At 38.1% G+C, this 16,332-nt stretch overlaps 1 pseudogene; it reads left to right on the top strand.

The window, feature by feature from the left end:
* LOC102889577 overlaps positions 1-16,332 on the top strand; it is a 27,845-nt pseudogene that overhangs the window by 3,862 nt on the left and 7,651 nt on the right.

A 16,332-nucleotide genomic window follows, 5' to 3' on the forward strand; every position in this document is an offset into this window, starting at 1 on the left:
GGACAGAGCCGTTCCCCAATGTCCTTACTCCATATTTTGCTCTATCTTTCAAAAAGGGATTTGACAACTGCATGCTGATTACAAGATGTTCATTTCAAATTCAACAATATAAGTAGGTTGAAATTAAAGGGATAAAAATATATATACTGTGTAAACATTAATTTATAAAAATGAGAAACCTGATTAAGATCCAGTGAATTGTATCCAAGTCAATATCCTGGTTGAGATATTGTATTATTTTGTAAAATGTTACTATTGGGGAAAACTGGATAAAAGTTATAGGGTATCTCTCTGTATTATTTGTTATAACTTCATTTAAACTTACAATTATCTCAATAAAAATTTTAATTAAAAAAATTAAAAAGGGAAGGTGGTAATAAAACCCCTAGTAGTTAGTGTGCCCATAACAAATCCTTACTAGTAATTATTTCTGGCATCCCTACCGAACTCAATGCTGTAATGTGTAGAGCTGTGTAGAATATGCTTTCTTGACCTCACTATTCTTGCTCTGCCCCATCCCCACGCTATTTTCTTCAGAATTTACCTATTTCATATCTGTTTCTTTGCAGCTTAGCCCTAAACTAGGGTGGGCCGATCAGATAACTAATCCCCTCTCAGCTGGTAACTTCCAGATAACATAATGCCTTAACCTCATTTACAAGTCTCTTAAAGACCCATAAATGCAGGGGCTCTGGCTTACTTTTTTTTAAGGACATAAAATAGAAACAAGTACAAGGCTAATAAAGACACATATTGTTTGGGTCCCCTCTACTTGCTATTGGTGGAGAGCAAATCTGGTTGTTCCTTTTTTCAGCAGCCCAAAGAGGGAAAACAGATCAGCCATGTAATTCTCAGTGTCCATGAGATTAAAACAAAAATAACAATAAGAGAGAAACCCTCCTATTACTAACCACCAAACAGAAACAACCACCAGAAGGGTGTGCAGGGTAATGTAATGAACAGCATCCTTACAAAGGACATGATGACAAAATGGGAGGGATCTTTCTTCATAGGGAAGCTCAATATAAACTTATGGCATCTCCTAAAATCACTTTAGTATTTTCCTAAATGTCTTAGCTCTTCTACCCACCTGTAGAATGAGGCGGTGCGGGGGTATAAGATATGAAGATTTAGCTTCCTTGAGGGGTAGGTAAGTGGATCCATTGCATATCTTTCAGGCATAATCTTCATAAACATGATTTATTTGATGAATTTTTGATGGATCATATGCAACTCAAAGTTTACACAGTGCCTGGTACCGAGTAGAGTTTGCTGGGCGAATGCCAGCACTCTCACAGTTCATGTAGAATGAATCTTGCTGGGGCTCCCAGGAAGACTGATATCTGCCAGCGGATTGTCTCTTTGCCATTTTACACAGGACACTGACGTTTCAAGCTGAAACATTTATAGCAACATTTCTAGAACTTTCTCCACCTCTGTCTTTCTTATTTACAGAGAGTGATATCTTGCCTATTTGAAGATTTGGAAAGTGGTACCCATGCTCTCAAATTCCACTTACAGGATGCTGGTGTTTTTACATTGCTTCTTATTCTTTCAATTTTATATCCACCTTTAAGATATTGCCACCTAATCCAATCCTAGATTCCTGTAATTTTTAATTGGTTAGGACAGGGAGTAAGAAGCAGTTAGTCAATTATCTAAAATGCAGATTCCTGGCTCAACTCACATGGAATCTGGGTAACTATAATGGGAGGTGGGAGTCCTAGAATCTGCATTTCATTAAGCAAGCCAGAAGATCTTTTCACAAGAGGATTTTGTTATGTTTGGGGCTTTTTCTTTAATTCAAATCCTCCTCCAAATTCTATTTTAGCCAATGAAGTCAACTTCCTTTCAGCTTTTAACGCCCTACAATAAAACCATAGTTTAAGTAAGTATTTCTCAACCTGTGGTTCATTATTGCCCTTCCAAGGAGCTTTTTTAAGGAATTTTTTCCTACTTCCCCACATTCTCCTCTCCCTCACTATATTTTAATACCACAAACATACTATAAATATTTTTATGTACCATGCCCCTTGAAGAGCTGCAGACCATTGTAATATTTTAGTGCCTTTGCACCACCCCCCACCTCCAACAATAAATTTTCACTCTTGGTGGGGATGTTGGCCTCTTTGAGAATACATGGTTTAAGTCAAAGGCTTTTGGAAGCTCAGTGATTCCTTGCCTGACTGTCCTCCACCCATGGTGTCAGTGAGCACCAGAACTCAACATGTTCCCTGTTCATTTCATCTCCCCTCCTCCATCTGCAGACCATCCTTCCTGAGGTCCTCTTTTGGTCAGCAGCACTGCCGCCAGTCTAAGCCAGAAATTTGGGAATTATTCTAGCCCCTCCCCTCTCCTGATCTTGCTAATTTTACCTGCCATGCATTTTAAAAACATGAATCTTCTTCCACAACCTCGCCACCACATCCCTCATTCTGAATGCCATTCTTTCTTCCCTAAATGGTTGTAACAGTTTGCCAGCCAGTCTCCCATCTCCAGCCTTCAAATCCATTTACACAAAGATCTAACTGAATTCAGATCTGATCCCCACACGCTCCTGCTCTAACCTTTCAATGGCTCCCCGATGCCCTTGAGATGAAGTACAGATGCTCTAAAATGGTGGTTAGACCCTCCACAGTTTGGTTCCTTATCCTGTTTCTCCACCCATCCCCTCTTTTTCTGTCCTCATATTTTACACTTCAGTTCTACTGAACTGGTAATCCCATTCTTTTATGCTTCTTTGCATTTGCTTACATGGTTCCTTCTTCCTGGAATTCCTTTCTCACTCTTTGTTAATTGGTTTATTCTTCCATATTCTTTGAAACTCAGCCCAGTCTTCACCTTTTTGAAAAGCCATTCCTGAGAGCCCTAAACTGTGCTAAAGTCTCCCCCAGTACTCCCAAACCACTCTGGGTTTCTTTTTGCAGTATTGCATTGAAATCATGTGTCTCCCATTAAATCCTAAAATTGTTGATGGCAACAACTAACTCTCTTTATCTGTTTATCTGTAGCAGTTAGTGGACTGCTTGACACATGACAAATGTGCAATAAAATATTTGTTGAAGTAGACTCAACTATACTTCCCAAGACTGGGGGTATTAATTAATATTAAAATGGATAGAAATAAAAGCAGATGTCCAGGAGAGAAATAGAAAGAAAATCCACCAATGAGATAATCATTTCTAAATAATTCAGGTTAAACCAGAGTTATTCCTGAAAAATTTCAAAACAGCTGGTCACTGCATTGGAAAAGTCAGCCATGAAGACCAAAACATTCAACTAGTCATTTCATTACACTTATGACTTTCAGGCGGGTGTCCACATGGCCGATGATGGAAGAAGTTACTGGTCCCTCTTTGTTTATCTACTTTCTCCTACTTCTGTACCCTTCCACAGACCTCACAATCTGTGTGAAAATATAAACATTTAACATCTGTGTGAAAATATAAACATTTAAAAACATTTTTAACATCTGTGTGAAAATATAAACATTTAAAAACATTCATATTTAAGAAAATTCCCTAAACTGACCAGACAGCAGTATTGTCTGTATGGAAAATTCTACATATGAAAGGGCAAGTTTAACCAAGTTGCTCTAAAGCACTAGCCCCTTTCAGGTTCTGGACACGTGGCCTCTCGGGCTGAATGGACAGAAAGTCTGAATGTGTAAGAGCAGCTAAAAACAACAACCCAAACAAGACAGCCATTCTCAGTCCCCTCAGACCACCGCTCAGAGAAGCTTGCTCTCCGACGAGTTCTACATGCTAAATAACTCTTATTCTTAGTTCACGTTGACTTGGTGGCCGGGGCCAGGTGAAAAGACAATTGACCCAAAGAGCCAAATTGGGCTCAAAACTTCACTAACAAGGTGAATATGTTCTAATCCCAGTCAGCATTGTTAGACACTAAGTGCCACTTTCTAAAAAATATGTCTTTCACATAAAAGAAAAATTATTAAAAGAAGGGGGGGTGGGCAGAAAAGGAGTCCTTTAATGAACTGGTTTATACTTTTGTTGTGCCGTGTGCTTTCTTGCAGGCGACTTTTTGGCAAATACTACATCTTCAGCCAGGAGAAGTTGGCTGAGTACAAAAGGGCTTTTGAAGCGGTGAGTGTAAATTCAGACTCCTTTTCTTTCTTCCTTCCTTCCTTTCTTCACCCTCTCTCTTCTCCTGTGTCTGGAGACCGCTAAGCAGAAATAATAAGCACCATTGCTTGCAGTACACGTCTCGTGAATTACTCAAACATCAAATGTAACTTTAGCATGGAGGCACACTTTATTCTTTTCTGCAAAAGTTTCCCTATCCAGTCTTTATTTACATGGCATAGTGAGGCTAAGCAATGTACAGCCAGTTAAAACACACACACACACACACAAGCACACACACACACACACAGAGAGAGAGAGAGAGAGAGAGAGAGAAAGAGAGAAAGCCATTAAACAAATTAAAAGGAATGGGGATGACTAATACAGTACTCTTGGAACCCCCAATTTGATTAGTCTGAGTTTAATACACAAAAGCAGCGCCGGAGAAAGGGGGCAGGGATGAACTGCTCTTTGATAACCTGTACAATTAAATTATGGTGATGAATTTAACTATTTTGTGCTTCTTAAAGGAGTGTTATTATTTGACTGCTTATACAAGAAAGTCAGTTTTTCAGCAGGGTTTCTGAGTGTGTCCCTGGAAGGCCCATGGTGGCAGTTCTGTGCTTTAAAAGCTGTTTCTTTCCCCCTTTTGGAAATACTTCCTTATTTCTCAAGCCTTGTCTCTTGAAGTTATTCAGATAGTTTTAACTCCTTGGGGTCCTTACCTGTCTTCAGACCTTTGGAAACCTGGAGTCAGGAAAGATAATGTAGAGAAAAGGGACTGGATGTCCCTTTGGTAGCTATAGGTAGATGCTTTGGGATGATGTTTGGTCAAAAACCCTAACCTGCTTTAGACTGTGAAGAGCATCCTGCTTCTTTCTTTGTGAAGGCCCATTGTACCTCAAGAATAGAGGCATCTTACCAAACATCGAAGCATGTTGTGCCAAATGCTGCATTATGTGGCTTGATTTTCTAGCAACCAGGGCGCCAGATTTGTTTCCTTCCTGGGAGTTGCCATTCTATTATGAAACAGGATGAGAAAGTCCATCCAACTGTTCTTTATAGAAATATGTCTACTTTCCAATTGCCTTTATTGAAAAGTTATAGTTCAGGCAGGTGCTATTCCAACAGAAGTTTACTCTATATAGCTCAAGACATATTCCTGCAAAGTGTTGAATGATGAACTAAAACGGGGCAAGAGGTAAGGGTGGGGAGGCTCTTTGTACGGCTGGCTGTAAGCATAGCTTCCACTGAACCTCAGTTGCTCTTAGATTTTAGACCTTTCTGTTTCTACCTCAGGTACAGGTGATAAATAGTCATCATTCACATCATTTTCCAATGCAAATGGTAGCAGCGTCTTATTGGCACCGAAGTCCTAATAGAGTTCCATGTAACATTTCTCTGTGGATACCAGACTTGATTTTGTTTTGAGGTCATATAGCATGGAGGTTAAGAGCACAGGTGCTGAAGCCAGACAGCCTGGCTTCACATTCCAGTTCTGCCGGCACTGGCTTCAGGATCTTAGGCCTGTGGCATACTTCTCTGTGCCTCTGGTTCCTCATTGCAGAGTGGGAGATGAAAATGACACTACAAAGAGTTGTTATAAGACTGAAATGACACAGGTAAAGCTATAGAACAGGAACACATATGTGAACGGGGGCCTCATTAATTATTGCCACACACCGGGTACTCTGCTAAACCTATATGTGCATTATTATTTCATCCACACGACAAATCTAAAATGTAGTTGTTAATTTCTCTACTTTAAAGATGAGAAATTAAGGTTTAGAGAAACTAAGCAACTTGCCCAAGATCACAGGATACAAAGCGGTAAATCAGAGAGTTAAGGCTATGAATGTGGATACTCTGACTCTAAAACACGTGTGCTCAGCCACTTCTTATACAATGTGTGTTTCAAAATATTTACCTCGTCCCCAAGAGTGTATTATCCAAGAGGGGAGAAAACAGTGAAACCATCAGCCAGTGTTTCCAAGAAGTAGTACTGAGTGAATGAAATAGGGGAAAATATAGGATGGTGGGGAAGGGAGTGGAGAAAGGGAAGTGTCACAGTGGCTGGTGAAGGCTACAGGACATCAGGCATCTGGCATGTGGAGCGGCGGTCTGTGAGTTAAGTTGTTGCAACAGCGGATCAGTGTCCGGTGTGCTGATCTAAGGTGGTCAAAGCTTAATGATGAGAAAATGTGCTAACTGTAGTTATCTTGGCTGCTTTATCCTGCCTGGAGTCTCGGTATGTGTTTATTAACTGGCTGACTTAATCATCCACTTGAATTGGATCATGATGTCTGGTCACTTTGCCAGAGATAAGCATTGAAAAGATATTCTAGGGCAGAGTCGACTGATAAACACTGCCTCTCGTTCATTACTATCCATAAAATACAACCTGAAGAGCTGTGCAATGAGTCATTCTATTTGTTACGATTTTCATGATTCATCTGAGGAGGATGGAAATGGAATGGAAGAAGGAATGACTCCACTTTTTCTCTTTGGATTCTAAAAGTTGGTGGATTCTCGAACTCCACTTCATTCTCTTTGGCAGTCCAAGCCACATAAACTCCTGGAGTTTTATTTTCACTGTGGTGAAGAACAGCACCCAATTTACAGGGCATGCATATTTTAAAACTTTTAGCTCACCGATCCTTGGCCAGGATGAGTTTTGTGGCATTTCCTTCTTTAAACTGTCCTTTTATGTGGCTTATGAAGTGTGACCCTTTATTGGGGTTACACATAAATGGACTTTATCTTTACATTGTATTTATAATTTGGGATAAGGGTGACTTTGAGTCTTACTCTGCCCCTCATCACCCCACCAATTTTAGACGAACAAAGGAGACCACAGACATGCAATTTGTAGAGATTATAATGTTAAAGAAAAATTATTCATGACACTTGTTAAACGAACAGTAAAGGTTTTATTAAAGAGAAGCGGTTATAGTGGGTTTTTGAAGTAAGAGAGAGAGTTTGGGTTTAATTCAAAATACCAAAAAAAAAAAAAAATTAATAGCTAAGGACTGGGGTGAGAGAAAGGTCAGTGAATGAAAAATTACTAAGAGGAAGCATCAGAGGTAAGAGGGTTACAGCTAAAGTGATCTACACCCATTCTTACTGAAGGCAGATCAGGGTGATTAGACACTACCTGGGGGATGGTGGAGGATAAGGAACTTTATCAGATATTGAAGGTGATCAAATATAGAGTGTGAGAATTCTGGTTAAAGTGACTTAGAGAGCTTCTTGTTAGAAATGTACTCTACAAAGGAAGGACACAGGAGCCCAAGGTATGGCCTAGCCAAGATGCGTGTTCAGAAGAACCTGACCAAGGTTTGGTCAAGGAGAGAATTTTGCCAATATGTAGAATATGGTCTGCCATTTCATTTTTAAATGAAACAGGTTAGAGATTCTTATGTCATATTAGATATTTCTCTATACTCTAGACCTGGGATTAAAGTGTGCAGGTAGGAAGTGTCTCGCATTGCCTATTAAGGAAAAATTTCCTCATAGTGTATAATGTCCTTGCATTTTGAACATACACAAAACAGTGCATCTAAATTGGTTGAATATCAGTAATTACCACTTTTATTTATGTCGATTTGTCAAATAGTAACCAGAGAATTTTATACATAGGTGTATGTGTGGCTACTCAAAGTAGAATTTCCTTTTCATTGGATATATGAAGCAGTTATCAGTAAAAACAACATGTATGTCATGTTGGTTCATTCAGAGTAAAATTCAATGTTCTGTGAGCTCTTGGTGTCACTTGGTGGGATCTTACAATACTTTCTGATAACTAGTCACTGAATTTTATTAATATACTTTTAAACTGATGGAAGATAATTTAAAAATAAATTAGGTCTACCTTCTTGTTTTGAGATGGAAAAAATCATATTTTGATATACTTTGTTTACAAAATGATGTTCAATCTATTAAAGTATTTGAATATTGTTCTTAACTAACAAATGGATTTGAGAGGGAATGTCCATTAGTGGTTGGAAATCAGTCTTAGGAACAGACTGTCTGGGGTTGAATGCTGGCTCTATCACTTACTCACCGTATGATTTGGGGCAAATACTTAGCCCCTCTGTCTCCATTTCCTCATCTGTAAAGTGTGGGTGTTGATGCTAGTACCTAACTCATGGGTCGCTTTGAGAATTATCTTACTTCGTACATGTAAAATACTTAGACTAGTGTTTATCACATGGTTCTCAAATTAATCTTGAGCTTTGTTCTCCAGGAACAGTTTGACCTGCACTGGCTGGACTCTTCATTCTTCTTTCTACTCAGTAATTCTGAAATGCAATAATTAAAAATGTAGTCTCAGTTGACTCTGAAACCAAGTAAAGGCTCTACCATTGGTTGTGTGACCTTTGGCAAGACACTGAACTTATAAGTTTCTTCATCTATGAAATGAGAATAATAATAATTACCTTATAGAACTGTTATGGTAATGAAATAAGATAATGTGAATAAAACACTGCACACATGACTGAAACACAGTAAATGATCAATGAGTGGTAACTGTAGTTTTTTATTAGCTATTACAGGCAAGGTTGTTTCAAGAAATGGACAATGATTTGGAAATCTGGAGAAATGACCTCTAGCCTAGATTCATTATCTTGTTAATATCAGGCAAGTGGATTCAATGCCCTGCCTTCCACCTTTGTTGTTCTTTACTCAAATCCATCGTCTATTTTCATTTGATTCCCCGATCTGTTACTATCTAGGGTAGGCACACTAGGAGTAAAAAGAGGAAATATTTGCAGAGTTCCTGCAATGAGCTGATAAGATAGGACATGAAGAGAGAAAATTGAGTGTGAGACCAAAGTGGAGACAGAGCCATGACATGAATCAGGAGGCAAAAAAAAGTACGGAAGAGGCGTTGCCCACCAATGACTGCCTTCTCTTGGCACAGGAAAGATCACAGAAAAGGGGCTTTAAAGAGAGACGGGAGTACTTGTCTAATGGAAGATATGGATGGAAATCTAATGAAAGTTACAAGGGGATTTTGGTTGCTTTCCCCAAAAAGGTCTAACATACAGAGAAAAGACAAAAGTCATTTTGTCATAGTATAAGACATGAAAACATGCATGAAAATAATGGCAATGTTAGGACTCAGAAAGTCCTCAGGCAGAGGCTTTTACATTCCTGAGCTGCTACCAGAAATCGTAATTTAGTAAGTTCAGAGAGGGAAGCAGATTTTTTTTTAACACATGAAGGTATCCCTGGACTATATTTAGAGAAGGACTATCCTATACGAAATCTTCAAATAAGGAATTGGGAGATGGGATTTCAACTCTTTTACTGATTCCCTATGTGAAATTAGACTCAACTTAGCCACTCTGAAACTCATTCATACAATGAGGGCTTTCAATTAGATAATCCTTGATCAGTTATATTTAGTGATTTTATATACAGGACATGTAGATGCCAATAAAAATGAAAAATGACTAACATGTAGATTTTAAAAAATACTTTAGCGGCTCTGGGACTTTGAAGAAATCACTAAGCTCTTTGGTATCTTAGGTTTGGTCTGTAATTGAGAGACATGGACTGGATTATCTTTAATCCATTGTGGTGCTATTTGTCCCAAAGTGTCATTTAGGCAAGTCCTTTGTTTCTGGAGAGAGGACACACACTACAAAACCTTGTCTGGGGGAGCTCTAACTCTGGTTGTCAATTATTGGGCAATGCAAACAAAAGTACCCATGGATGTTACATGGTGCAAACTTTAATCATTAACTAGGGTATGAGTTCAAAAGATATATTTGATGAAATTCAGATCGTCAGCACAAAGGAGGCTGATGTTAGCTTTAGAATTTGTTATTACACCATTTTTTGTTTTTGTTTTTTTTTGTTTTTGTTTTTTGATAAAATTCTAGGAAAAAAACTCCCACCAAAACTGTTGGAAAGATTTTGTAAAGATATCCTTGAAACAGGCCAATAAAATCTGAGTATGGTTTATTAGGAAATAATATGGTGTTGGCAGATAACTTTGTGATTCACTACATGACACTGCAGTAAAATATCTCACCCCAAAATTAGAGTTGGCTTAGGGACTGTGAAACTTTAGGTAAGTCCTTTGCTTCTCTGAGCCTCCGTTTCTCCATTCATAAATAAGGCAGGGGGAAATATTATACACCACATGTGAGGAATGAATGAGATATATTGGCAGGTGGAAAAGTTCAGCAGACAAAAGGAAACTGAGAGCTTCTCTGTAAAATAAATGGTTATTATTATCACTATTGTACTTACACTATGGACTATTCATCTCTGGCTCTTTCCATTAACTTCCTGACACCATCTTGCTACTTAATTACTTCACCGCTTACTCATGAACCAGACTTCCTGAGCTCTATTACTTTACCCACTGAACTCCCCAACTCCCCATCTTCCCCCCGATTTGTACTGCTCTCTTCTATTTTTCTTGTAATCTCAGACTGGGACATCCTTGAAGGCAGGAGACCTATCTTATTTATGAACTTCATAAACAAGTAGCCTCTTTCCTGCCTACATCTGGGAAATGAATAAAGGAATAAATGAATGATGCCCATTCTTAGAAATAGACTGAACTTGATCTTCACCTCTGGACTCTTCATTGTGCCCTATCTTGAGCCCTTCATGATAATTTATTCTGGTCGTCCAAATAAGCCTTTCCTTATTTCGTGGTCTTGTAGAACTCAACACAGAGACACCAGCCTTTTATATTTCTTTCCTGAGTTCTCCCCACCACCTTAGCCTCTCTGCATCCCTTTGACTAGACTCCCTTAGTCATCTTTTTCCCGTCAAATATCTCATCTTCAGTCAGATACATTTCCCAGTCCTAATATACGATCTATAGAGAAGAGGAAAGAAAGCCTGGCCTCTTCCTCTCATCCCTAGGCAACGGTAGGCCCCAAGGCTTAATCTTGGATGTTTTGCTCTTTTCTCCTTTTGATGCTTTCAGAAGGGATTATTAAATATTCTTCCACAACATTCCTCATTTCTATCACAGTCTTTTCTTATACTTTCTAAATTTACTGCTCATGCCTATCCATCTGTTTACTCATTCATGCATTCAACCCTTTATTCAACAAATACAGTGAACAAGGCAGATAATTTTTCTATCCTCATAGAACTTACTTTCTAGGAAGGGAAGATGGACAATAAGTAAATTAATAAACATATACTTAAATATATATATACACATATATACATATATGTATGTATATATATTGTCAAATAATTAAGAGTTATATGAAGAAACAGAACCATAGAACAGATTAAATGGATAGATGGTATTAGGGGCTGCTATTTTATGGACCCCTTTGAGTAGGTGATATTTGAGCAGAAACCTCAATTTAGTGAGAGTAAGCAGATGGTTATCTGTGTTAAGAATCATCTAGAAAAAATAACAGCCATCATAGAAGCCCCAGGAGAAAATGTGCTTTGTATAGTCTAGGAACAGTACAGAGATCTGTGTGGCAGAAATATATAAAGAGCAAATATAACATGGTGGAAACAGTATTGGGTGAAAAGATAGGAGTGTGACTTTTTGTACTGATGTGCAACCACAAGAAAGTCATTTCACCTCTCTGGATTGAAAGAGTTAGACTAGATGATCTCTAAAATATGATTAGGCTCTAAAATATTTTGTCACCTCATCTATACTGTCAGTTATTTAAAGTCAGGGAGCCAATTCATATTTATATCCTCCTTGGTTCACAGAACTGTAGCATACATATACTTGAATTGAGTACATTGAGTATAAATTGAGGGATGGAGTGGGGTTAGATTATTTTTCCTCATACTTATTATAACGCATTTTCTCCCATTTGCTGTTGGTTTGTCCCACAACTATGAAAGTTTCTCAAGAATAAGTTTAATTTATTTTTTTGTGTGTGCTGTTAGTGCTTGAATCCAGATATGATGCTTATTAAATGATTATTGAAATTAAAATTTAAAAACTCATCCAGTGAGTGGAAAAAATGCAATAGGAGATTTTGGTCAAGAGTGGGTAAGGGGCAGTGAATTTCTTCTAGGGGAATCCATGAGATTGAAGCAGGAACCCAGCCAGTGGCTAGAGTTTCAGGTTGAAGTTGCTGCAAGAAGTATAAATTTATCAGGGCTTAAATGGGTTCAAGCTCAGGCTCAGGTTTCAGAGATGACTAGTGTATAAATCAGAGACTAAAGATTTGTGATCTGAACCCACATAGAAGAGACTAGTGAGAGAACCCTAGACTTGGGAGAGCACAAAATTTTCTAGCGATTTCTCCAGGTGGTATACACATGATTTACTAGTACAGATAGGGCTTCTAATTTCTTGGCCAGATGTGATTCTGTTTGGAAAGCAGCCTTGATGATGCTGACTCGAGCCCAAAAGTTCTTGGTATTTGAAGCTAGGCCAAGTTGGACGAGGCCAGGGCATATACCTGGAAGGATCTGCATGTGCAAAAAACTATAATTTCACAACCAATAAGGCTATCAGAGGGACCTGCCAAACCAGAGGTTAGCAAACGTGATACACAGGCCATATATACTGTACGACAATTCATTTCAAAAGCATAAAGGAGAGCATCAAGGAAAAATTTATTTTAGAATTAAAAGTACCAAAATCTTGTTTAGGTAGATGCTTTTAAGGAGTCAGGAAAGACAAAGAATAATAATAATAGTAATAATAGCTAATTTCCTGAGCCATTAATAAGTATGAAGCTCTGTGCTGAACTCTTTATCCGTAGAGTAATGGAAAGAAAATAACCAATGTATGAAACTTTGTCACAAGAAATTAATTAGCATGTTGAGAAGGAAAAGTTTGCCTCTCAATATAAAACTTAATCAAATGGCTATGAGAAGATAGATTGAAGATGGTGCAAAATGCAAGAAGACGGAAAAGGATAAATATGGAATGAAGCATCTCTACTCATCTCAGGTGAGAATTTTAGAAATGGAAGATGGATGTACTGCTTTTGAATTAAAAGATTTATTAAATAAGATTGAATAGTTGAAAGAGCGTCATGTTGAGGAACAAATAGACCTAGATTCAGATCCTGACTTCATTTATTATGGGACCCTAATTAAGTTATTTTAAATCCTCTGAATCTTTGTATTCTCAGCTAAAAAATGGGGATAATAATATCGACTTCATTAGGAAATTGTGAGAGTCAAGTAAATGAGATAAAATACCCAAAATATTTATTGGAGTGTCTGATTCTAGCAGCTAAGGACATTTCCTTTATTTAATAACAATGATAGCTAACATTTATTAAACATTTGTCTTTTGATAGGAATGTCATTAGGTTCTTCCTATGTAATATCTAGTTAAATATTCAGACTAATCACCCTATGAAACCCACTCTATTTTCTTCCCTGCATAGGTGAGGAGACCAAGGCAGAGAGGTGTTCGCATTTTTAGTGCAAGAACTAGAATCAACTTGTGAAGATAGAGTTCAAACCTAAGAAGGCTGACAGCAGGACCCATGTTCCTGGTCATGTACTGTGTCATTTCTTCAAATTCTGAACTCCTTATGGGTATTGATCTGGTCTGCCCTTTCACCAATAAGTCCCCAGTTCTTAGTACAGTACCAGGTCCATAGCAGGTTAAAATACTAACTTATTTGTTTTTAAATGGCTTTTGTTAATGAAAAACAGGAAGAAAATAGTCCAATTATTGGCTATAGTAGTGAGTTTGAGGTTTTACCTACTGTTGTTTTCATATGCCTCTTTCAGACCTTTTTGATCTGTTCTTACCTATGATATATACTTGCAACCCTCTCCCTCACCTCACAGGTTTATTTCACATGAAGAAATTGCACTGGATTATATACAGGGGGTGGTAAACCTTACTGGCTCTGTCTGAAGATACTTGTTCTAAGTTTCATGGGTCTCGTTACTCCAAATTCCCTTAACTCTGAGGCTATTTCATCCTAATATCCTAATATCCCACATTTGGGAGTATATTCATAGATACATGTTACCTGCCAATATCTTGTCTCTCCTCCTGAGGCAGGAATTCAATTCAATATGACATAATGCAAGTCTATTCTTGTGCAGGGCATTTTATGGAATAAGTAAGTAAATTCTTGTGTAGGGTATCATACGGAGTAAATAAGTAGTTTCCTCTTTCAAAGATCTTAGAATCTGAATTGGGGAGAGGCTTACAAAAGTGACACAAAGAATTGTGCAAACATGAAAATACTAGTAAGAGTGAGTACGGACAGTCCCTGGCTCATCATGGTTCGATTTACAATTTTTCTCATTTATGAAGGTGTGAAAGCAATGTCAATTCACTAGAAATTTTACAAACTATACATTGAATTTTGAATTTTAATCTTTTTTTGGGCTAGTGATATGTGGTACAATTAATACTCTCTCATAATGCTGGACAGCGGCCGTAAGCTATGGCGCCCAGTCAGCCACACGATGATGAATTTAAACAACACACTCTAGAGTGTACTGTGCTGCCAGTGTTTTTGGATATTATATTTTGTGTTTTTGTATCCCATTCTGTCTACAAAACACCCATCTATGTATTTTGATGAAGAAGTGGAAAAGGAAGGCAATAACTCTTGAGATGAAACTCAAGATAATTGTCCAATTGTTAGCTAATGTAAGTGTTCTGAGCATGATTAAGGTAGGCTAGGCTAGAGCTATGATGTTTGGTAAGTTAGATGTATTAAACGCATTTTAAACTTACCATACATTAACTTACAATGGATTTATCAGGACATAACCCTACTGTAATTCAAGGAGCATCTATATATGGAAGATATTAATATGTGAATTTCTTCAGACAATATATCCTTATACTGATGCCACTCTGGGCCTAGATAAGAATTATGAAAGCAATGTCCCATTTTTTCCATGGAAAGTCAAGAAATGAACCCACCCATTCATTCATTCATTCATTCAACATCTGTCTGCTCAGAGCTTACCATATTTTTAGGCAATGTGCCAGATGCAGAATTTCAAATACAATCTAGTCCCAAGACTTGCTTTCAAGAAGCTGCTTCCTAAAGGAAGAAAGAATCATATAAAAGGATAATGTCTAAGAAATGGAAGGGGAGATTCTAGAGGTCTATACTATCCCCTGTGGTAGCAGACAGCAAGAAGTGACTGTTTCTAAGACAAAAGGCTGCTTGTATGAGATCACATGACAACAGAAATTATTGTCACTGTCTGTAGTGACACAGAGTCTATGCGAGGACTCTTAAGTTTTTTTGTGGTCAGAGCCAAACAGTGTGCATTGTTTGCACTGCTTTTGAGAAGAGAAATAACGTTTTAGATATCTTTTGTCTTTCTTTATAGACCCTAGCACCGAAAATATAGCACAGGGCTTATAATGAACACTTTTCATCTTGGTCACATGACATGGTGGAAGGTGCATGGTCTTTGGTGTCCCAAAAATCTAATTAGAACCTCTTAACCCTGTGACTTATTAGCAGTCATGTTTGAGACAAGTCAAGTTCTCTGAGCCTCTTTCTCCATCTGTAAAATGGGAATGAGAGTAATATCAACTGTATAAGTGCTTTTTTTTTGAGGATTATCACATTTAATCCTCTCCATGACCCCAAGAAGTAGGCACCTTCATTATTACAATTTTATAAATGAGAGAAATGAGTTTCAGGGAGCCAAAATGACTCGCCCCAAATCACATAGCTTAATCCTTGGGAGCTGGGATTCACACCCAGGCAAACCTATGCTACTATAGTTTATAGCTGACTTTTCATGTCTATGGTATGAAAAATAATTTTGTAAAACATCTGGCTTGTTGCCAGAAATGTAGCGGGTCCTCTCCGCTAGTGTTGTTTAATTAATTGGTGATAGAGGGTCAAATACAGGCTTGCAAAGCTGTGGACAGAACAAAAGACACAATGTCTAGGTCATATTTCTCTGGCTCTTCCTTTCTGAGCCCACTGCCATCTATTCCTCTGCGCAGAAGAAAGGGCAGTCAGTCCTGGAGCCATGATTCAACAGCCTCCGCGTTCAGCGGGTAACAAAGCCCAAATGAAATGCAGACGTTTTTGCAGCCTGAAGCCTGATTCCCACCCCAGAAACAGTGGACTGCCTTATTCCTTCCCCGCATCTCACATCACACCTCAATCTGCTGCTGATTGGATCTAGATGAAGTACCCTTTCTATGGAGCAGGATCAATTTAGCCAATTTGTATGATTTAGACGCTGCTGAGATCAGTTCTTTGAAGCCCAGGATTGGCCAAGGACAAACTTCTTTATGTGGATTTGTATCTAATTAAACTACTCC

The sequence above is a fragment of the Pteropus alecto genome, unplaced genomic scaffold (assembly GCF_000325575.1).
Source record: "Pteropus alecto unplaced genomic scaffold, ASM32557v1 scaffold94, whole genome shotgun sequence".
Lineage (NCBI taxonomy): Eukaryota > Metazoa > Chordata > Mammalia > Chiroptera > Pteropodidae > Pteropus > Pteropus alecto.